This window comes from Nyctereutes procyonoides, unplaced genomic scaffold (assembly GCF_905146905.1).
Source record: "Nyctereutes procyonoides isolate TBG_1078 unplaced genomic scaffold, NYPRO_anot_genome, whole genome shotgun sequence".
Lineage (NCBI taxonomy): Eukaryota > Metazoa > Chordata > Mammalia > Carnivora > Canidae > Nyctereutes > Nyctereutes procyonoides.
In genome coordinates, this window is record NW_026575126.1 from 77,679,497 (window position 1) to 77,704,767 (window position 25,271).

The following is a 25,271-nucleotide window of genomic DNA, read 5'->3' on the forward strand; positions in this document are numbered from 1 at the left end:
CCTCACTTTTTATTCCCTTGCCCTGGTTTATTTTTCTTTAAGACTTATCATATCCTAACTTTACATTATATCTTTAATGCTTATTGTTTGTTTACCCCCACCTTCTGGGAGAAGAAATCTACTTGATCAGTGAACGATGAATGAAGAGAGTGATTGATGACAATGAGCAAAAGGTTATTACCTCTTAATTAGTTCAGATTCAGTAATAGGAAATGCCATCAGATGAAATGTTTTGACGATAGGTAGGATTTCCATATAAAGGTGGCAAATCCCAAAATCTCCTTGTCTTGATACTTATACCTTCTTTTTTTTAAAAAAAGATTTTATTTATTTATTCATGAGACACACACAGAGATATAGAGAGGCAGAGACACAGGGAGAGGGAGAAGCAGGCTCCATGCAGAGAGCCCGATGATGTGGGACTCGATCCCGGGACCCCAGGATCACCCCCTGGGCTGAAGGCATCCTTATACTCATTCCTTCTAAAGACATTTATTATGTGCCTACTATGTGCCAACCACTATACAAAAGGTTCTGAGAGTGAGCAAGATAACTCCCACCATGTCATGCTTATGTCCTAATTTGAGGAGGACATATAACTCAAAAAATAAATAACAAGCTATTTAGTGTGGTATCTGCTCTGAGGGACCTAAGCAGGGTGATATGATGGGAAGGAGGATAAGTTCCTTCTTTAGACAAGAGAGAAATCTTCTGTAGAACTGATACTTGAGCTAAGACCTAAGAGATGGCATGGGAAGTCCATTTTATGCAGGGAAGAACATATGCAAAGGTTCTATGGAGAGAAAACACTTGGTATTTACAGAATCAGAAAAGAAACTCATGTGGCCAGAACACAATGAACAAGAGGGAGATGGCAGGCAGAACCAGATCTAGGATTTGCTCTATTTTATTTATTTTATTTTATTTTATTTTATTTTATACTCAATTCTAAACCATTAAATGCTATCAAGTGGAGGAGTGACATACTATCATTTATAGTTGAAAATCACTGTATCAGTTATCTATTGCTATATAACAAACCACCTCAAGCTTAGTGGTATAAAATACAAAAATATTCATTATTATTCTCACAATTCTGGAGGCTGACTGGACTCAACTGGGTGGTTTCGGATCAAGGTCTCTTATGCAGTTGCCTTTAAATATTGGCTGTGGCTAGAGTTATCTCAAGGTTTCCTGGCTCAAATATCTAGTGGGTGGTCTGTTGGCTAGGACCTTAGTTGGGGCTATCTGATAGAACACCTATATATGACCTGTCCCTGTAGCCTTTACTCTCTTAAAAAAAGGCAAATGAGTTGTGAGAGAAACAATCCCAGGAGAAAGAGCCAGGTGGAAGTTATATCCTTTTTTATGACCTAGATTTGGAAGTATGGGCATGTGACTAAGTCCATGTTCAAGGGAAAAAGAACTAAATTCTACCTTTTGATGACAGAGTGTCAAATAATTTGCAGACATGTTTTATTTATTTATTTTTTTAATATTTTATTTATTTATTCATGAGAGACACAGAGAGAGGTGGAGACATGGGAAGAGGGAGAAGCAGGCTCCCTGTGGGGAACCCAATGTGGGACTCGATCCCAGGACCCTGGGATCATGCCCTGAGCCGAAGGCAGATGCTCAACTGCTGAGCCAACCGGGCGCCCTGCAGACATGTTTTAAAGCACCATATCCTGGTTCCTGCGTGGAAAATAAATTGTATAGGGGCAATGGTGGAGGAAGAGAGGCTCCCTAAGCATCAGTGCAGTGTCCAAGAAAAAAAAATGACAATGGAGCAGAGATGAAAGACATTCAGAATGCCAGGACACATTTGGAAGGTAGAAATATCAGGACTTGGTAGTGGATTGGATGTGGGGCACGTGACAGATAATTCTGAAGCCTTTGGTTTGAGCAATAGGGTGAGTATTGGTGCCATTGACTCTGATGGAGAACATTGATGGAGGAACAAGTGACTGAGAGGTGGGAGATGAAAACCAAGAGTTCTCTGCAAGACACTTGGCTTTTGAGATTCATATTAGATATACAAGTGGAAATAGCAAGGAATCAGTTGAAATTTAATTCGAGTTCAAGAGATAGATGTACTCTTAAGGTATAAATATGCCAACTGTTAACTTATACATAGCATCCAAAATTAAAGGTTAGAAGAAATCACCTAGCCAAAGGATGTAGACAGACAAGAGGACTAATCTTAGAAATGCTACAACATTTAGGACCCTGTTTGGAGGAAAATATAGCCCAAAAATCACAAGAAAATGCCCCTACAAGTGCTTTGCACTACAGATGAATCAGAAAATAAGAGCACAAGGATAAGAAAACACCACAGAATGAGATGAAAGGAAGATTATAGAACCAAGAGTGCAAAGAGAGGACCAAAATACCACCATTAAAATCTAATCAATTAGAAAAAAAGGAAGAGGATAAATATGATGAAAAATAAAAATTAATCTTGAGATAATCATAATGAATTCAGAAGATAAAAGAAATATATTAAAGCACCCCCAAAATTATTGATTATGGAAATTAGAAAGAGACAATCCAGGTTGTTAATTGATGGCCCTGAGGTAGAGAACCTGGAAAATGAAACAAAAGTTTGCAGAGATATGAAAGAATGTAATCAGCAGTCAAAGGGCACACCATATACGTGGAAAAATTAATATAGAATGGCTGGCCAAGAGCCAATCCTAGCTAAGCTATTGAACTTCAAGGATAAAGAAAGCATTCCACAGGCCTTTAGGTAGGAAAGCATGACCTATACATGAGAAAAATCTACAGCTAGCCACTGAACTATCCATAACCACAGCCAGGGCCAGGTGATAGTAAAGTAATAGCTCAAAGAAAGACTACAGTCATAGCTCAAAGGATAGGAATCTAGAATATTCCACTCATAAAGATGTCATCCAAGTATAAAATTATTAAGCAGAAACTCTCAAACATACACCAACTCGGGAAATAAAGCATATATGAGCTAAAATGGAAACTGCAGCTTAAAAAATCATATTGTCATTATCTTTTTTATAACCTTATTGAATCTTGAAACATATCACTTGTGCATAAGCATTTATCTGAAGTTCAGAAAATCCCCCATCTTTACTTTCATTAGCTTCTATTATATGAAGCAAAATTAAAATAACATGTGTATTTAAAATGCATGTAAAATATGTAAAGTTATTTTTTAATATTTTATTTATTTACTTATTTATTTATTTGAGAGAGAGAGAGTGGGGAGGAGCATCAGAGGGAGAGGGACAAGCAGACTCCATGCCCAACTCGGAGCTGCATGAATGGCTCAACATCATAACCCTGAGATCATGATCTGAGCTGAAATCAAGAGTTGCTGCTTGACAGACTGAGCCACCCAAGTGCCCCTGTATAGTTACTTTTAATCCATTTGTCTATCTACCTATTAAACTATGTATTTGCACAAAAAGATGTATGAAATAATTATCACCTAATGCTAAAAACAGGTGTTTCTTATCTGATGGTAGGAAATTTCATGATTTGTTACTTTCTCCTTTGTACTTTTGTTATAACTTAAATTTTATATAATTACAAATTATTTCTATAAAAACAATAGTCATAAAATTTTTTAAATTAAGCAGTCACTGGGACGCCTGGGTGGCTCAGTGGTTGAGCTTCTGCCTTCAGCTCAGGTCTTGATCCTGGGGTCCTGGAATTGAGTCCCATATCGGGCTCCTTGCATGGAGCCTGCTTCTCCCTCTGCCTGTGTCTCTGCCTCTCTGTGTGTCTTTCATGAATAAATAAATAAAATATTTTTAAAAAATAAATAAATTAGGCAGTCATTAAGAAAGAGTTATAAGCAATAATATTTGCTCAGCACTTATTATGTACTAGATATTTTGCACATGTTGGTTAAACTAATCCACATGTAACTCATCAAGGTAGGAATTATAAATTCATTTTCCAAAAGAGGAAGCTGAGGCCCATGGGTATTTGTTAATTTTCTAGAGCCACACAGCTAGTAAAGGCAGAGTCTGAACCTTGCCTGATGCCAAAGCCAATGTCCCTCCTACTGGCCTAGCCTCCTGTTGGTTTTATCAAGTTCAACACCATCTCCACAATTTGCCAAGAGGTGGGATGCTGCATGAGTGATCACACACACACATTCTACAATATTCCATCTGCCCAGACCAAGAACTTATTATGACAAGCCAAATGCAATATCCATTTCCTGACCAAAGCTGTTATTCAATATCTCTGTGATTTGGAAAATAGTTGCTGATTTCACCCTGACAAGGGTCATCCCTAGGTCTTAAGGGAAGTAGCAATGACAGAGCCTTCTGATCCATGTGGAGGGTTATGATATCCATGTATATCCAGCCCTTTGAGATGCTGTGTTGGCAGGTGGTTGAAGTACAAAGTACTATTGACTCATAGTCCTCTCTGTTCACTTTCATTAGTAATGATATTTTGTTCTTTAGTGTTTGTTCTAAGAATGATTTCAAAAGCCCAAGGAAGCTTATCAGTTTCCAGGTATTCAAATATTTCTTTCACATTGAATGTTTGTGTGAATATATATACAGATTGTATACTCATGTATTCATTGTGTATTCATATTTATACAAATCAAAAAGTTAATTCTTAATGAGAGATGAAAGAAAATAGCAATAAAAGTGTAACCCATGCTTCCCAGGTCATGTTGATGTTAGCCTGGAGATGAAAAATGAGGCCATCACCACAGTCCTAGGAGAATGTCATTGGTTTTGTCCTATCCACCTGTTTTCTGGGAACTCCATATGCTATAAAATCCTGAGATGCCCAGGGCATGTGTCACATGTGTTCTTGGCTATTCCTCTGGACCTTCCTCTGATGTGGCAGGCACTTGGTTATATCTCCTGGCGTTGTTGGGGTCCAGTGTACCAATGACTGCCAAGGTTATGGCCCACCGAAGGCCCCATTGCTTCCACAATATCCACATAAAGCTTACCCTACTTCCACCTGTCCCTCTATAATCTAGTTTCCATAAGATAGTCAGAGAGGTACATGTAAAACATGAATCAGATCATGTAATTCCCTAATTCCAAGCCCTACAGAGGCATCCCACTACACATCCTAAATGGCTTGTCATGGCAAGGTCTTGTCCCGTATACCTCTCTAACAAGTCTAATATGACTGTGGGCTGGAGGATGATGGATGACAAGAGGAACAGACTGAGCAGGTCTCTCAGAATTACTTTTCCCTGACCCTGGTCCATCACTCTTGAACCAAACGTATGTGCTGTGGTGCTCTTCCCTCCTGATGAGTCCTCTATAATATACCCTGACAGCCCCACACTGTTTCCAGGATTTGCCAAGAGGTAGATGCTAGGAAGATTCAATACCTTCATCACCTTTAACATCCCTTACTAAAGTCATATCAGATAAATCAGTATAATCTAAGAGACAAGCCAGGACAAGTCTGGTAGTCACAACCACCTTCAAACTCAACCACTTCCACCCAATTTCTGCCTCTAAGTCTGCTGAAGTGGAGACTCTAAAGCTACCATGGATGCAAACTGCTATGGAGGGTCACCTGGGTGGCTCAGTGGTTGGGTATCTGCCTTTAGCTCAGGGTGTGATCCCACAGTCCCAGGATCAAGTCCCACATCGGGCTCCCCGCATGGAGACTGCTCTTCCTCCCTCTGCCTATGTCTGCCTCTGTGTGTGTGTGTGTGTGTGTGTGTGTAAAATAAAATAAAATCAGTCTTAAAAAAAAAAAAGAAAACTGCTATGGACAAAATATGGAAAAGGACTATAGAACCATAGACAGAAGTCTCCAACTTGAACAGAAAAGTAAAGAAGATGGCCCAAGTTTTAAGCTCAGTTTTAATGTCAAAGAAGAGTTACCATGAGGGCTTTGTCAAACTAAGCAGTTCTTTTGTCCAATTAATTAAGTGGTATCTGGAGTAGTCAAACACTCCCCAGGAGATTCCAAAAATAACTATTGAGGCATAGAAAGAAAATACTAGAACTTCTATTTATATTTATTTTTACTTTGCCCATTTCATTCCTCTTTTTGTATATATCTTCATAATTTTGAATAGAAAATGTATATAGCTTAATATACATACATTGTGGTTGCATGGTCAAAAACATTTTATTGATGGGGGTGCAGGAACAAAGTATAGAGACCACTACTATAAAAAATGGGAACCCAGGGCAGCCCGGGTGACTCAGCGGTTTAGCGCCACCTTCAGTCCAGGCCTGATCCTGGAGACCCGGGATCGAGTCCCACGTCAGGCTCCCTGCATGGAGCCAGCTTCTCCCTCTGCCTGTGTCTCTGCCTCTCTCTCTCTCTCTCTGTGTGTGTGTGTGTGTGTGTGTCTGTGTGTGTGTCTCATGAATAAATACATAATATCTTTAAAAAAAGGGGGGGACCCATTTGAAGAGCCTAGGAGCCAGGAGATGAGATGAGATATTTTAGTAAAATCACTCTGAAGTGTGGAGAATGAATTACTTTGAGGTGAAAATGCAGGCAGAGTCTTTAGATGAGGAGCTATCCAAATCCCCCAGGTGAGGCTTCAACTGAAGCAGTGGGAATGGGAATTGAGAGGGAAATTGTGAGGATGGGGACAGAGGGAATAGAGGATAAGAAATATTCAGCAGATGCAGAATCGACCTGATGATCAATATGTAGGACAGCAAGGGAAACAGAGAGGTTTCATATGACTCTCAAGTTTCTAGCCTACGTGACTGAGTGGAACCAGCCTCCAGGATAAGGAAGCCACCCATGAGGCAGGAGCTGGATACTAGAGAAACTGCCCAAGTCATAGAAATCTGTCAATAGGAACAGAGCAGAAGCAAGAAGGAAAACTTCCTGCAATGTCCTCTCTGTTACCCTCTACCAACAAAGCTGAACATCATCCCAACTGGCCAAGAAAATATATTTTAAAGGGTCCGTCTTTATTTCCACAGATCAGGCAATGAAGAATGGCTTTGAGCTGAGAGGCAATAAATTAGTAATAATGCATAATTCACCTTTGGCTTCTCAGCTACCATGAAAGATTTGCAGTTTCATCTGGGTCCCAATATATGTTTCCATTTCAAGTTTTAGAATTCCATTCTTTAAAAAAAAAGATTTTATTTCTTTATTCATGAGAGACACAGACAGAGAGAGGCAGAGACACAGGCAGAGGAGGAGCAGGCTCTGTGCAGGGAGCCCGATGTGTGACTTGATCCCAGGACCTCAGGATCATGACCTGAGCCAAAGGCAGACGCTCAACCTCTAAGCCACCCAGGCATCCCTAGAATTCCATTCTTTACCAAGTGAGGCCCCAACTTTTACATAATTCCCTAGTTTCACATGGGAATTTTTTACTTTCATTTGGTGAGACTGTAAATTCTTGTTGTAATTCAGCAACCCACACACTTAAATTTGTATTCAATTTTCAAAAATAGCCCTGTGGATACAAGAAATAAGACATTCTTTTAAGGCTGTCATGGCAACTCTTGGGTTCCCAGACCATGACTTAAGCTGAGTATCAAAGACTTGAGATTATTGGTTTTCTCTCTGTAAGTAAGTGCTCAAGTGCACTCAAAAGGACCACACCATAGTCTTCTTAGTCAATATTACTGTCATAAACGTCAAGTGCAGCAGCCACTCAGCCTCCAAGGCATGTGTTTCAGTTGGCATTTCATCACAATAAACAACGAATAATAGCTTGATTAATTGTGATGTCACTTCACGTCATAAATTACCCACATCCTATTTTCACTGACAAGGATCTCAGCATTGCACAAGGACGAGAGCATGACCAAACTCATCACCAAATCCCATCTTTGTGGGTCTATCCTGATATCAGTTCTGCCTTTGTCAGGGTCTTATCAGGACACATAAACCACACAGAAGTTGAACAGGTAAAGTTTAATATAAAGAATTATTGTAACAGAGGATCATAATAATGAAAGACTGGCTAGTAAAAAGTAAAAAGAACATTAAAGAATATAAGAATAGCAGATAAAAAGAGTAGCTACTATTTCTAGGTAGAGATAGAGTGCTCAAGGAAGGGCTTACCCTTTAGGGCTGAGATCCAGACCTTTTGGAGGAGGCACAGTTGTGGGTTATTGAAGCCAGAGAAGTCATTGTAGTGCAACTCTGGTGGAGTTGTTAGAAATGTGCCCTCTGGAAGTTGCTGGAAATCTATCCTTCAGGGTCCTCCATTAAACTGTTAAGTAGATATCTCACTGGAGGCACTCCACTATAAAACCACTCAAGCGGAGTACTGGGGAAACCTACTGACCATAGGTCCTGTAGGAGCCTGGTGCTGGGAAGCTCTGTCTCTATGAGATTAGTACACCAGGAAAAAAAAAGTCCCTTCTTCTTGTAGTGTTCCTCCAGCATCCTCTACTGACAGTGTTTCATGTTGTGTCAGCCGGCAAAAGAAACATTTAAAAGACACACCTCCACGTTTGTAAAGCAGGCCTTGAAGGGTGAGTTTGGAACTTAGAGGCAATCAATTGATAACCAGTAGATGATATACTTGCCAAAGAAAGAAGGGAAGAAAGAAGAAAGGGAGAGTGGAAAGAAGAGAAAGGAAGCTGGGTCCTCCAGGTTTGCAGACTCAGTCTGAGAGAGATGGGAGAAAGACCATCGTAACCACACAGGCTAGAGCCACCATATCTCCAAGTCTGCCACCTTTCACTGGACCCTTGATGCTTCCAAGAAGTGGTCTGCATGTCTCGAGTCAGCTTTTTAATCTCCCCTGTCCCTCAAATGCTTCTCTGTGCTCTTTGTGTCCCTAACCCTATGAGTTTGCCTGTCACTTGCAATGACACTCATCTATTTCACAAAAACTTGGAAACCCTCAGACAGAAACTTCCTCAACTTTTTGCCCCTAAATCTACCTACTATCCTTTATTTCATCTTTTTCACTCAGGTTATAAAGCAAGCTTTAATCTCCCATCTGGTGGACCTCCTCTAGCCTTCTCTGGAACCTCACATCAAATGTTTTCCCACTTTCCTGTATCTTTAATTCATCCCTCCTTTTTTAGTTCCTTCCCATTAGCATTAAACTATTCATGTTTCTTCATTTTAAAAAGCCTTCTTTAGACTCAATGTGTTACCCTGTTGCCATCCCCCTCTTTCCTCCACTTTACAGCCAAACCTCTTCATTGAGTTGCCTGCGCTTGCAGTCTTTGCTTACTCACTTCCCATTTCCTCCTTAACCCACCCAGTCAGTTCTTGCCAGTGACCTCCCTGGGCCCTGATCTGCCAGACCCTTTCTAGAATTTACCTTACTTATTCTTTCAGGAATAGTCAATGCCCTTGATCACCTCTGCCTTCCCAATACATTTCTTTGGGTTTCCACTATACTTTTTTGACTCTCTCCTATCTCTAGGCCCTCTTGTTTTTCTCTGTTTGGTTAACTGCATTCTAATCAATGAAGAAGAGTTTATTTGTTCATTATTTAGATCATAATGTCTATATTTTCCCGTTGTCTTTAACACATTATTATCATTATTTACTTTGATGGTCAAATTGTCCCAGGTTTGGCAAGTGGGAACTCCTTCAAATTACCTTCTGTGTCTTTTTTTTTTTTAAGATTTATTTATTTATTTTAAAGAGAGAGTGAGAGAATGAGCACAGGTTTGGGGACAGGCAGAGGGAGAAGGAGAGAGAGAATCTCAAACAGACTCCTCACTAAGCAAGAAGCCTGATGTGGGGCTTGATCTCACGACCCTGATGTCATGACCTGAGCCAAAATCAAGAGCCAGACGTTTAACTGACTGAACCACCCAGGCATCCCCCTTATATGTCTTTGACATGTTCCCATCATTACTTGAACATTTTTTTTTACATCAGAATTTTCCCAGTCCATCTTATACATTCTCTGCCCAAGCCTCGTCTGAAATTAGTCATTTCTCAAGGAGCTCTTTTTAAGTGGGGAGTAGTATTTAAAGCTAGGGTCTGGGCACTAGGCATGCTCATTGCTGTTAGATGTCACTGCTCCCAGGCCCTCTTGGGACAGCACAGGAAATAACTGTAGGTCTACCACCACCCCCAACACACACTTTTATATCTATACTTATATCTTTCTCTACATCATGAAGGATGAATTTGCACCAACAATTCCAATTCCAAGCCAACACCACAGGGCTCATTCTAGTTCCCCCTTTCTATATCTGTACCAATCTTCAAAAGTAAGAAAACTGGCTCCCAGTACCTAATATATACATATCTCTATGAGTTCAATCTCTTGGCTGGAGCCAGTTACTTGACCCCACTCAGTTGCCCCTGCCACCCCACTCTCATGCTGTCTTCAGACATGCCACTATTATTGCCACCTCATTTGGTCTTGTCAAGCCTAAACTCAATTGGAATCCAGGAAAGGGAAAGAGGAAAGGGAAAGAAGCAAGGGAGGGGAAAAGAAAGAAGCAAAGAAGGGAATAAGGGAGGAAAAAAGGGCAAGAAATTAGCAGGAAGGGAAAGGAAGCTGGTCCCTCTGGTTACCAGAGGCCTACCCTGCCATTCCAGCCTCTCCAACATTTGTGCTTCTTATCCTATGACGTCCTGTCTTTTCTCTCCACTTCTGTCCCTAGGAGAAAGCATCCCTTTACATGACTTTCATCTATTTGATGTTTACACCAAAATATGTATCTCCATTCTGTACCTCTCTTGTGAGTCTCTAACTTAACATATTTGTCTGCTAGAGTCTGCTCTAGGATGGCCACAAGCATCTCAGATTTAACATGTCCCGAAAGCATCTTATTATAGCTTCTCCCCCAAACATGACCTATTTCTGCACTTTTGTGTCAGTAAAAAGCACAAACAGAAGCACTCATTGTTCAAACAGAAACCTAGGCATTACCTTTAACTTCATTCACCAACCCTCATGATTCTGTCTCAGATCTTCTATCACTCATCTTCTCCCTTCTTCACTGCCTCTCCCTTGTTTGGGGTCTCCAGCACTCCTATTGAGCCATCTTCCTATCAGTGCCTCCTCTGCACAACAGCCTGAGTAATGGTTCTACTTCATGAATTTGATCAGGTCACTCCCCCATTTAAATAGTGCTCTACTCACCTTCTGGATAAAGCCCAAACTCAACAGTCCTACCTTGCAAAGCATCATCACTGTCTTCCCCTCTCCATTTTGTCTGTTGTCTAAGTCAACCAAATCTTTTCTCTTCCATCTAGATAACCCATACTCTCTCTTTAAAGAGCCTCTGGAGTGTTTTATCCTCTCTGTTTGGAACACTTTTTTTAAACCATCCACCCTCAACCTGGCTAGCTTCTGCTCATCTGACTCTTGCCAGCTTTGACATCACCTTCTCCCGAAAGCTTTCAAGCCTTCCCCAATTCCCCAAACCTAGGAGAAGTGCTCCTACCATGAATGAATGGAGATTAGGGAGTGTTTCTTATTCATGCTTAATTTCCTAGTGCTCAGCTCAGCTCTTGGCCTTGTCAGCACAGTGACAAAATAGTCACTGTAGTAGAATAATGTTCCCCCAAAAGAGATAACCATGTCATAATCCACATGTAACTATGTTACATTAAGGTTACAGATGAAATTAAGGGTGCTAATCAGTTGGCTAGAGACTAAGATTCCTTAAAGGGGCAAGCTGTCTCATTGGACCAAGTTGGTTTCATGCTCATCCTTGAACCAATCATTGTGACCATAGGACTAAGACAAGCTCACTGAAAAATGCTCACTGTAGAAGAAGGACTCAAGAGGAACAGAGGCCTTTTAAGATAGGCCATGTGAGTAACCAGAGAAATAGCTGATCAGGGTCCCAGGGAAGGCACTCTGAATAAGCCAAGGAAGCACAAAGGCTGGAAGGTGGGCTGATATTTGTCTGTATCTTTTTCAGCCATAATCAGGTTGCCCGGGGCTGTAGGAGGACCAAGGAAGAGATCATTGGTAGCTCATGAAGTGAGATTTGGTTAGGAAAAGGAGTGAGACCATGGGGAAACTAATGGGCCAAGTCAAGGTACTAAGTATGTAAAAAAGGTTGATGAGTGGGTGGAATCAGTGAGGAGGGGATTGGTAGAAAATAAAATATTAGAGTTCAAGGCTGGAGTGAAGGAGCAGGTCCCCTCAAAGGTGACTCTGGGTGTGGCCATGGAAATAGGTGGCTCAGACAGTTAGAAGTTGGAGCTGTTGCAATCATAGTTATCATCATGATATAATAAGTACCTCTTAGGAATTTTTTGTTTATGCTCAACTTTGAAACAGAGAAGATTTAAGGAGGCTCATAAAGATACACACAACAGGGGGTGCCTGGGTGGCTCAGTCAGTTGAGAGTCTGACTCTTGATCCCAGCTCAGGTCATGATCTCAGGCTAGTGAGATCAAGCCGTGTGTTGGGATCTGCACTCAGTGTGGAGGCTGCTGGAGATTCTCTCTCTCCCTCTGCCCCTCCTCCTGCTTGTGCTCTCTCTCATTCTCTTCATCTATCTAAATAAATAAGGAGCACCTGGGTGGCTCAGTGGTTGAGCATCTGCCTTCAGCTTAGGTCATGATCCCAGGCTCTGAGATCAAATCCTGCATTAGGCTGCCTGCTTCTCCCTCTACCCATGTCTCTGCCTCTCTGTGTGACTCATGAATGAATAAATAAATCTTAAAAAAAAAAAGATACAACATGTCAACAAGCTAAGGCTGGGTGAGACAATGCTAGAAAGAGAAATTAAGGGTAGACAAGTAACAAGGAGTTGAGAAGTAAAGCTAGTCCATGAAATCCATGCTATGAATTCCTATACACTTGATATTCAGGGCCACAGTTTTGACTCTAAGCTTTCCATTAGCCACTGTAAGGAAGGGAGCAACATAAGCAGTTCCCTGAACATCCTGAAGATTAAAATAAACCAGTGAACAATAATAAATACAACCAGTACTGGTGTTGACTTCAGAAAAGGGTCCTGTTTAGGCCTCTCTCAGAGGGGAGAACCCCCATGACATCACAGGGGCTTGGGAATCCAACAGAACTTACTCCATCTCATCCTGGTTCTGCACTGAAACAACTTCAATAAGCTCTGTAAGCCTCAGTTATCTTGTCTCTTAAGTGTAATAGTCCCTACTTTCCTTGGGCTGCTGTGAGGATAAAATAAGGGACCATGTAAAACACATTTTATGTGAAAAATTTTGAGTAACTATTGTGAGTCCAAATCAACAAACTGTTCTGTTCTCAGGTCTGTGTCTTACAGCCAGAAACTTACAAATCATTTACACTGCCCCTTATTGTACTTTTTGAAAAATAGCAGCCTTAATGAAAATGAAACACAATGGTCCAAAACCTTTGGGACACAGCAAAAGTGGTTCTAAGAAGGAAGTTTATAGCAATCCAGGCTTACCTTAACAGGCAGGAAAAATCTTAAATAAACAACCTAATCTTGCATCTAAAGGATCTAGAAAAATAACAACAAAGGAAACCTATAACAAGGTGAAGGAAGGAAATAATAAATATTACAGCAGAAATAAATGATATACAAACTAAAAAAAATAATATAATACATCAATGAAGCCAGGAGTTGATTTTTTGAAAAAAAAAAAAGTCAATAAAATTGATATACCACTAGCCAGACTTACTAAGAAAAAAAAAAAAAGAAAAAGACCTCAAATGAATACAATCATGGGTGAGAGGGGAGAAATAACGACTAACACTATAGAAATACAAATAATCATGAAAGAATATTATGAAAAACTATATGTCAACAAATTGGACAATGTAGAAGAAACCAATAAATTCCTGTAACATATAAACTACGAAAACTGAAACAAGGAGAAGTAGAAAATTTGAGAAGACCAATAACCAGCAAAGAAATTGAGTCAGGGTCACCTGGGTGGCTCAGTGGTTAAGCGTCTGTCTTTGACTCAGGTTGTGATCCCAGGGTCCTGGGATTGAGTCGCACATCGGGTTCTCCACAGGGAGCCTGCTTCTCCCTCTGCCTGTGTCTCTGCTTCTCTCTGTGTCTCTCATGAACAAATAAATAAAATACTTCTAAAAAAGATATTGAATCAGTAACTAAAAAACTCCCAACAAAGTCCAGGGCCAGATGGCTTCACGGGGAATTCCACTAAATATTTATTTTTTTTCCACTAAATATTTAAAGATGAGCTAATATCTATTTTAAAACTATCCCAAAAAAATAGAGAAGGAAGGAAAACTTCCAAACTGATTCTAAGAAGCCAGCATTACCCTTATACCAAAATCAGATGAAGATGCTACTTAACATGAGAATTACAAGCCAATATCTGTGATGAATATAGTTGCAAAAATCCTCAATAAAATATGGGCAAACTGAATCCAACAATACATTTTAAAAAATCATTCATCATGATCAAGTGGGATTTATTCCGGGTTGCAAGAATGGTTCAATATTCACAAATCAATCAATCACATCAGGTCAAAAAAGGGATAAGAACCATATGATCATTTTAATAGATGCAGAAAAAGCATTTTACAAAGTACAAATCCATTCATGATAATAACTCTTAACAGAATAGCTCTACAGGGAACATACCTCAACATAATAAAGGCCTTACATGAAAAACCCACAGCTGACATCATACTCAGTTGGGAAAAATTTAGAGCTTTTCCCTGAGGTCAGGAAGAAGACAGAATGTCCACTCTCACCACTTTTATTCAACATAGTACTGGAGGCTCTAGCCACAGCAATCAGACAGCAAAAAGAAATCAAGGACACCCAAACCTGTAAGGAAGCAGTAAACATTTCACTATTTGCAGATGATATGATATTCAATATAGAAACCCCAGAGGTGCCTGGGTGGCTCAGTTGGTTAAGCATCTGCCTTCAGCTCAGGTCATGACCCTGGGTTCCTAGGTTCAAGCCCATGTCAGGCTCCCTACTCAGCAAGGGGTATGCTTCTCCCTCTCCCTGCCCCCATTCATGCTCTCTCTTGCTATCTCTCTCTCTCTCAAATTAATAAATAGAATCTTTAAAAAAGAAAAAAAAAGAAAACCCGAAGATTCCACCAAAAAACTGCTGGAACTGTAAATGAATTCAGTAAAGTCAAAGGATACAAAATGTACACAAATCTGTTACATTTCTATACACCAATAATGAAGCAGCAGAAAAAGAAATTAAGAAAACAATCTCATTTACAATTGTATCCAAAATAATAAGATACCTAAGAATAAACATAACCAAGAGGTAAAATACATATACTCTGAAAACTATAAAACACTGGTGAAAGAAATTAAAGTAGACACCAAGACATTCCATGTTCTTGGATTAGAAGAACAAATATTGTTAAAATAAAACACCCAAAGTAATCTACAGATTTAATGCAACTCCTATCAAAATAACAGCAGCATTTTTCACAGAACTAGAACAAACAACCCTAAAATCTGTATGGAACCACAAAAGACCTTGAATAACCAAAGCAACCTTAAAAAAGCAGAGCAAAACTGGTGGCATCACAATTCCAGACTTCAAGCTATACTACACAGCTCTAAGTGATCAAAACAGTATGGTGCTGGCACAAAAAGAGACACACAGGTCAATAGAACAGAATAGAAAACCCATATGTGGGATCCCTGGGTGGCGCAGCGGTTTAGCGCCTGCCTTTGGCCCAGGGCGCGATCCTGGAGACCCGGGATCGAATCCCACGTCAGGCTCCCGGTGCATGGAGCCTGCTTCTCCCTCTGCCTGTGTCTCTGTCTCTCTCTCTTTCTCTCTCTGTGACTATCATAAATAAATAAAAATTAAAAAAAAAAAGAAAACCCATATGTAAACCCACAATTATATGCCCAATTAATGTTCAACAAAGCAGGAAAGAATATCCAATGGGAAAAAGACATCTCTTCAACAAATGGTGTTGGGAAAATTGGACAGTCATGTGCAGAAGAATGAAACTGGACCATTCTCTTACACCATACACAATGATAAATTCAAAATGGATTAAGGAGCTAAACATGAGACAGGAAACTATCAAAATCCTAGAAGGGAACATAGTCAGCAACCTCTTTGACATTGGCCATAGCAGTATTTTTTCTAGATACGCCTCTGAGGCAAAGGAAATAAAAGCAAAATAAACTATTAGGACTTCATCAAAATAAAAAGGTTTCTGCGCAGTGAAGGAAACAATCAACATAACTAAAGGCAACCTATAGAATGGGAGAAGATGTTTGCAAATGACACCTGCTATAAAGGTTAGTATCCAAAACTTATAAAGGACTTATGTGGCAGCCCCGGTGGTGCAGTGGTTTAGCACCTCCTGTAGCCCAGGGTGTGATCCTGGGAACCCTGGATCGAGTCCCACATCGGGCTCTCTGTGTGGTGCCTGCTTGTGTCTCTGCCTCTCTCTGTCTCTATGAATAAGTAAATTAAAAAAAAAAAAGAACTTATGCAACTCAACACTCAAAAAATGAATAATCCAGTTTTAAAATGGTCAGAAGATATTACCAGACATTTCTTTTTTTTTAAAGATCTTATTTATTTATTCATGAGAGACACACACAAAGAGAGAGAGAGAGAGAGAGGCAGAGACACAGGCAGAGAGAGGGAGAAGCAGGCTTCATGCAGGAAGCCTGACATGGGACTTGATGATCCTGGGTCTCCAGGATCACAACCTGGACTAAAGGCGGCGCTAAACTGCTGAGCCACCCGGGCTGCCCATTACCAGACATTTCTTGAAAGAATATATATAGATGGCCAACAGACATATGAAGAGATGCTCAACACCACTCATCATCTGGGCAATACAAATCAAAACTACGATGAGGTGTAATCTCCCACCTGTCAGAATGGCTAAAATCAACACACAAGAAACAGGTATTAACGAGGATGTGGCAACGCAAACTGGTGCAGCTACTCTGGAAAATGGTATGGAGATTCCTCAAAGCTTTAAAAATAGAACTGCCTTACGATGCAACTATTGCACTACTAGGTATTTACCCAAAGAATGCAAAAATACTAAATCAAAGGGATATATGCACCTTGATATTTATAGTAGCATTATCTACAATAGCCAAATTATGTAAAGAGCCCATATGTCCATCAACTGATGGATGCATAAAGAGAGGTGTCATACATATACAGTAGAGGTTTTTTTTAAGGATTTGAGACATTTAATTTTATTTGAGATAGAGAGAGCATGAGCCAGGGCGCAAGGGGCAGAGGGGGAGGGAGAAGCAGGCTCCCTAATGAGCAAAGATCCCGACATGGAGCTCAATCCCAGGACCCCAGGATCATGACTTGAGCTGAACATAGACTCTTAACTGACTGAGCCACCCAGACGCCCCTATGAAATGGAATATTACTCAGCTATACAAAAAAATGAAATCTTGCCATTTGCAATGATGCGGATAGAGCTAGAGAGTATAATGCTAAGCAAAATAAGCCAGAGAAAGACAAATACCATATGATTTCACTCATATGTGGAATTTAACAAAACAAGTAAAGGGGAAAATGAGAGAGAGAGAGAGACAAAGCAAGAAACAGGCTCTTAATTATAGAGAACAAACTGATGGTTACCAGAGGTGAGGTGGACGGGGGGATAGCTTAAAAGGTGATGGGGAGAGCACTTGTGATGAGCACAGGCTGATGTATGGAAGTGTCGAATTATTATATTATACACCTATAACTAATATACCACTGTATGGGATTAAAATAAAACTAACTAGAATTAAAACAAAAACTTAGAAAAAATCAGCCTTTATTCATATTTACCTGTGAAAGAAAATGTCTAGCTACACTAGACAGACTTCTCTGGGCCAAAGCCTCACCTTGGGTGGGTCTTCTATATTGGATGGTGAGTCTTCTCTTATCTAACTGAGACTTCCAATTGTGGGTCTTCCATTGGATGGGACCCAAAGAAGGGCTGATGATGGAAATCTGAGAGAGAAATAAAGATGCCAACAATAACAGAGTAGCTGGCTGGGTACTAGAATTCCTTACAAGAAGTCTCCCAGTCTTCAGGTTGCCCAGTCATTCCTTGTAACCTGAAAAAGCCATATGGAATCAGCCCCTCAAAAAGAAGGCACAGCCTTCTCCCATTGCCAAGCCATTCTCTGTGTGGGGGAGGGGCACAAGGACATACAAGGAGCCAAGATTTACATAAACAACTCTGCAATACTGTAAAGGAAGGGTTATTACTCCCCTTTCACAGATGAGAAAACTGAGACTCAGGAAGAATAAACACAAGTGATAGAAACCAGAGGTATGCAGTTAACATCTTGAGTTATTTTTTTTATTTTTTTTAATTTTTATTTATTTACGATAGTCACACACACACACACACAGAGAGAGAGAGAGAGAGAGAGAGAGAGAGAGAGAGAGAGAGGCAGAGACATAGGCAGAGGGAGAAGCAGGCTCCATGCACTGGGAACCCGACGTGGGATTCGATCCCGGGTCTCCAGGATCGCGCCCTGGGCCAAAGGCAGGCGCTAAACCGCTGCGCCACCCAGGGATCCCAACATCTTGAGTTATAAATAAATACAGTATCCATTTTTATATCACTCTCCTGCACCTCTCTGTGAACTAGGTGAGGTCAAGACCAGCCCTACTAAACTTTGTGTTTCCAGTTCCTGGCACAAAACCTATCACACAGTAGGCTCCTACTAAAGGCTGAATCAATTAGTCAATAACTAATAACTCAATAACTAATTGACATGAACTAATAATCATATAACCCAAACAGATGCAGTACTATATAATCCCACCCAATACATTTATCCAAACTCTAATAACCCTTGGGAATTGTCCCCTGGATCTGGTGCAGCTTCCAAAGAATTCTGGGATCCCATGGAGCAGTCTAGAGACTCTTGGTAGAAGAAAATGCATTACCAAAAATGTCAGTCCATGGGACTGGGACTTCCAACTTCATTTCACTGCATTGCCTGCCTAAATTATTCAGGTCATGGAACAGTTAAGCAGATTTCCTTTTACCTAAAATTATCCTTCCCTCAACTCCCCCCACACTATGGAGTCCATCAAAATTGTTTTATATAATTTAACCCCAGCGAGAAGCATGATTTTTTTTAGGTCCCAAGAAGCAAAGTGTTTCACGGCCACCTGATGTGTTGTGCTCTGTGTCTTGCTGCAGACCAATAACTCAGCTGCTCCTTGGTGTTGGCTCAGTGCTCCTCCATATCAGAGTGAAGAGGCTCTATTCCTTTACCATGGCCAAGCATTCCCAGAGTCCACCATTTTATATAAGTCCAATATTTTAAACTAACTGCCTATTGCTATAAAGGTCCAGTAAATACATTCATGATTTCCCTGTTTTTGTGACTTTTGAAGAAACCAAAACCATAAATAATAACGGTTTTATTTTGTTTTACTATATGGTCAGCTATTCTTTTTTTTTTTTAAGATATTTGTTTATTTACTAATGTTGTGGGGTGAGGGTGGGAGGTGCAGAGGGAAAGGGAGATAGAATCTCAAGCAGGCAAAGCCTGCCTCAGGGCTCAATCTCACGACCCATAAGATCATGACCTGAGCCAAAACCAACAGTTGGACCCTTAACTGACTGAACCACCCAGGCACACCTATGATCAGCTACTGTTAAAAATAAAAACTGATACCTCTGCATTAATTTATTACTTCATGGTTTATTAGAAAGTATTATCTCGGGGCATTCCCTGGGTGGCTCAGCCTTTGGCCCAGGGCGCGATCCTGGGGTCCCGGGATCAAGTCCCACGTCGGGCTCCCGGCATGGAGCCTGCTTCTCCCTCCTCCTGTGTCTCTGCCTCTCTCTCTCTCTCTCTCTCTCTCTCTCTCTATGTCTATCATAAATAAATAAATAAATCTTAAAAAAAAAGAAAGTATTATCCCATATTTTGGTTTATTCGGCCCTTGGAACAACCCGGGAATGTTATTATCTCCATTTTACAAGTGAGAAGTCAGAGGTTGAAAGAGGTTTTATAGCTTGCCCAAGGTCACACAGCTAATAACTGGCAAAGCCAGGACTAAAATCCAGGTCTTTGAATAGCAAATAGCAATCTCTTTATATTGGAAAGAACCAAAAAAATAAAAATAAAATAAAATAAAATAAAATTAAATTAAATTAAATTAAATTAAATTAAATTAAATTAAATTAAAAAAAAGGAAAGAATCTTAGTGATATTTAATTCTGAGCCCAAATGAGAAACTAGTTTGGAGAGGATGAATGACCTTCTCCAGCTCATCCGTCTGGCAGATTTGCTCACAGCAGAGGAAAGGCATTCAATCTCCACTCTTCACACTCTACCTTAAGGATCTGCCATGTTCAAAGTCACACATATACCTAGAGTTATAGAAATTATTTGTATTAGTAATCATTTAGTAATTAGGCTGAGTGAAAAATACTGGTCCCATTCCTTCATCACAAACCTCCAAGGGACTCTCAAAATATCTCAGCTGTGCTAAAATATTGTACTGGAGAATGCTTAAAAACAGGCTGAAACCATTTTTAGATGGTGCTTGTGATATTTTTGTGGTGCTCAAATAGTACGTATTTTTCTGTAATTTGGACAGTAAAATGGACACTGTGGGGATTTTTTGACTGCTGTACCTGGTGCCAAAGCAGATAAGCCCTAACAGAGCAAAATCCATGGACATTCAGGAAAGGAGGAAGCGAAAGAAACTTCTTTGATAGAAATAGAAGTACAATGAATATTATTTTGATGTATGTTATGGAAAGTCAAGAAACATCATATTATCCCGTTTGTTCAAAACGTTAACTAAAGCACTTACTTCATGCCAATCATTTGAATCATTTGAAATGTGTCAGACAAGTCCCATTTGCCCCTGTTGCTTTATCTTGAGCCATACAGCAGTATAGGATTATTTGGCAGGGTTTTTTTTTTTAAAGATTTATTTTTATTTATTTATGATAGACATAGAGAGCGAGAGCGAGAGAGCGAGAGAGCGAGAGAGAGAGAGAGAGAGAGAGAGAGAGAGGCAGAGGGAGAAGCAGGCTCCATGCCAGGAGCCCAACGCGGGACTCGACCCCGGGACTCCCGGGACTCCCGGGTCTCCAGGATCGTGCCCTGCGCCAAAGGCAGGCGCGAAACCGCTGAGCCACCCAGGGATCCCCCTTTGGCAGGGGTTTGGGCAGTGCAGCTCCCCAGCCACCACACTGTCCAGCTTCCACAATACCCACCCCCACTGCCAGCTCCCTGGGCGGGCTAGACTTTCTCAGGAGTCACATGGCAGTAAAGCACAGGTCCCAGACCTTCACAATCCAACCCCAGAGGCCATTCCCAAAACGCCAACTCTTGAGTTTGCCACTCCACTTCCTCCACCCTTAATATAGTCTCTTTGAAATGATTTGTACTCTTCCAAATAAAAGCCTTATGGGGTGGGGGAGCTTGGTGAGGGAGCTGTAAATTTTATCCTTCACTTAGGGTTATCAAATTGAGTAAATATAAATATAGAACATGCAGCTAAATTTGTACATCAGATAAACAACAAATAATGGGGGAGGTTACTTATACTAAAAAATTATCAGTTGTTTAACAGAAATACAAATTTAACTGGGCATCCCATATGTTACGTGGCAATCCTACTTGTACTCCCTCTTTCCCCAGCTTTGCAACATAAAAGCCATCAGGAGCTCTCAAAGGATGGGGAGCCCAAGCTCGGGACACACAGGCTTCTTGGATGGAGAAACAAAGAATATTAAAAATCTCTCACCTTTATTTGAGTCTTCCTATAGCAGTGAGACTAAAAGCACAAATGAATAGCTCAATAATTACCTTGCCACTGAAGCAAGGAGATAGCTAAGGGCAAGATTCTTTCTTTTTTTTTTTATTGGAGTTCAATTTGTCAACGTATAGTATAACACCCAGTGCTCATCCCGTCAAGTGCCCCCCTCAGTGCCCGTCACCCATTCACCCCCACCCCCGCCCACCTCCCTTTCCACCATCCCTTGTTCGTTTCCCAGAGTTAGGAGTCTCTCATGTTCTGTCTCAAGGGCAAGATTCTTAAAATACTGTCTCTGTGACAAGGCAAATTTAGGATTTGAACCTGGATTAGATTCTTGGCACTCACAGGTCCAGTCCTGAGACCTTCACAAATCCCCAAACTCATGAATATTACTACAGTGTAGTTTAGTTGAAAATTTTAAGTTATCCTTCAGATTCTCAATGATTCCTATATATACAGGATTTGAAAGTCAGTTATAAAATAGTCTTCTGGCTAAAAAACAATTACATGCCTCTTAGCTTTTCCTACATTTTAGTCACCAGATCTAGCACTGACTTTCACTTCAGGTCATTTTTTCATTAAGAAATATGTTTTGATGGGGTGGCTGGGTGGTTCAGTCAGTTAAGCATCTACCTTTGGCTCAGATCATAATCTCAGGGTCCTTGGATTGAGTCCCGCATAGGGCTCCCTGCTAGCGGGGAACTTGCTTCTCCCTCACCCATTCCCCCTGCTTGTGCTCTCTGTCTACCAAATAAACAAATAAAATCTTAATTTAAAAAACAGAAATATGTTTTGATATCATGTGTCTGGTACCTGAGTCTGGATCTGGCAGTAGCCAGTGAGTCCTGGGCTGGGGGCAGGAGCCGCAATGTCTCAGAATTCAACCATTAAGCAAAATATGGAAACTCTGTTTATACGAATTACAATGAACATCTCAGGTGGCAACAACAGATGGCTTAGAAATTGTAGTTTCGGGATCCCTGGGTGGCGCAGCGGTTTGGCGCCTGCCTTTAGCCCAGGGCGCGATCCTGGAGACCCGGGATCGAATCCCACGTCGGGCTCCCGGTGCATGGAGCCTGCTTCTCCCTCTGCCTGTGTCTCTGCCTCTCTCTCTCTCTCTCTCTCTCTCTCTCTGACTATCATAAATAAATAAAAATTAAAAAAAATATTTAAAAAAAATTGGAGTTTCATCTTCAAGACTACACAGCCAATTAATATACCCAATTTGTTTGGATATGTTGGAGAACACCGTGATTGCAAAGGAGTGTTTACATAGCTTTTGTGCAGACTACACTATCACAGCCCTCAGAAGTGGCAATAAAGAACGTCCTGGGGTGCCTGGGTGGCGCAGTGGGTTGAATGTCCAACTCTTGGTTTGGGCTCAGGTCTTGAACTCAGGGTCATGAAATTGAGCCCCAAGTCAGGCTCCATGCTGACCGTGGAATCTGCTTGGGATTCTCTCTCCCTCTCCCTCTGCCCCTCCCACTCTCTCTCTCTTTCTCTATTAAAAAATAAATTTTAAAAAAAGAATATCTTACCTGTCGAAAAAAGCTAGTTTCTAAAAGATCATGAAGACCAGACTCAAATATTGATGCATTCATCAGCAAGATTTATCCAAGTCATGGAGAATATGAAGTTCATGGAGAGAGAGTACTAGCCGTGATCAACAAGCACAATGATCAACAAGCACTCAGTCACAGCACGGATGAAGGACTGAAGATACTGTCCATGAACAGATCATTGCAAGGCAAGAAGCAACACACTGAAAATGGAACTGGAGCAGAGGACAGTGGTGATGCTTCCACACACAGTAATCAGGAAGCAGGACCCAAAGATCTGGTCATTCCCGGCATCAGCTTGATAACAGCAATGCAACAGTGGCATTTGATCCAGTCCTAGATGGTGCTACTGAAACAGTAAGTATTCAGGCCTCCTCCCACACTAATGGAAAAAGATGACAGTCCACAGACCAGATATATAAAGGTTTGAGGTGATGCCATTGTTGATCACTTGTCAAGATTCTGGCTGTGAAGTCAGCTTTTGAAGAACTTTGAAGCAAAGGAAAACCAAACCAGATGAGCTTGATACACAGTGAGAAGCAGTAGCATACCATTTACATAGTAACAGCCAATGGGGACGTCACTGCATTAAATGGCTCTTTTTCTTTGGAACTGGTCTATGAATAATACTGGAAAGTGAGCAAACTCATGGTACTTTATTATGCACCCACAAAGGAGCACAAAGGAGCTTTTACTAAAACCACATCTGAGAAAGAACTTTTTTTTATGGCCTATTTCTTTAATATTAAAGATGCCATCCATGGCTTTACTTTTATGGACAGAATCTTGGATACATTGTTAGGTTTGCTTTATGAGCCAGGCTCGTTTATACTATCAGAATATTTTCTCCTTAATTTGAGATTTCCTCTTTCTTTTTTTTTTTTAAGATTTTATTTATTTATTCATGAGAGACACAAAGAGAGAGGCAGAGACATATGCAGAGGAGAAGGAGGCTCCGTGTGGGGAGCCCAATGTGGGACTCGATCCCAGGATTCCGGGGATCATGGCCTGAGCGGAAGGCAGACACTCAACCACTAAGCCACCCAAGCGCCCTGAGATTTCCTTTTTGGAGGGAACTGTAATTATTTAGTACTATTTCTTTCCTTTTAAAAATATATCTAAGTTGTATGATTTCACAAAATATTCCATTTTGGAACACCCTTCTGACCCAGCAATGCTTCATAGTTCTGTATTCTTTTTTTTTTCAAGATTTTATTTTTAAATAAACTCTACATTCAACATGGGGCTTCAACTCACAACCGTGAGATCAAGAGTCACATGTTCTACTAACTCAGCCAGACAGGAACCCCCTAGTTCTGTATTCTTAAGTGCAGATTCTAGTTCTGTATTCTTTTTTTTTTAATTTTTATTTATTTATGATAGTCACAGAGAGAGAGAGAGGGGCAGAGACACAGGCAGAGGGAGAAGCAGGCTCCATGCACCGGGAGCCCGACGTGGGATTCGATCCCGGATCTCCGGGATCGCGCCCCGGGCCAAAGGCAGGCGCTAAACCACTGCGCCACCCAGGGATCCCTCTAGTTCTGTATTCTTTTTTTTTTTTTTTTTGTAAGTTCATATTTATTTCCAATAGGTTTGGAGCTTTGTTGATTTTTGCATTTTTGTAAAAAAAAAGTTTTCACTTAATTCATTGAAAGCCCTTACGTGCTGAGCCCAAGGGGGAGCCTGGGCCAGGCCAGACCCTTCACAGCCCTCTTGCTCCCATCCCCAGACCCCCAGCGCTGGGAGCAGGGTGGCTTCCCTCCACCTGCTCTGCCCTCCCGCCCCCGCTGCATCTTTCTGTACAGAACAATTTTTAAAATGGAAGCTAAGACACAATATACATTGGACAGGCATAGTTCTGTATTCTTAAGTGAAGATTCAATTGGCTATCCTTTTCCTTCACCTCAAAAGTTGTCTAGGCCTACAGAATGTTAAATAACATGTGTTTTGACTTTTCCTGGAGTCCTATATAATAGTTTCTTACATAAGCTATTCTATCTTTATGAAGACCAGGACTCAAATTTACTGGGCCTAAAAAACAATTCTCATGTTATTATTTTCACGGCATTTTCTTCCATAATACCTAATTTTTTGTTTTCATTTTTTAAGGCTT

General features: G+C 40.8%; 1 pseudogene; it reads left to right on the plus strand.

Annotated features, from left to right (window-relative positions):
- LOC129519895 (E3 ubiquitin-protein ligase RING2-like) overlaps positions 1–25,271 on the plus strand; it is a 66,006-nt pseudogene that overhangs the window by 13,677 nt on the left and 27,058 nt on the right.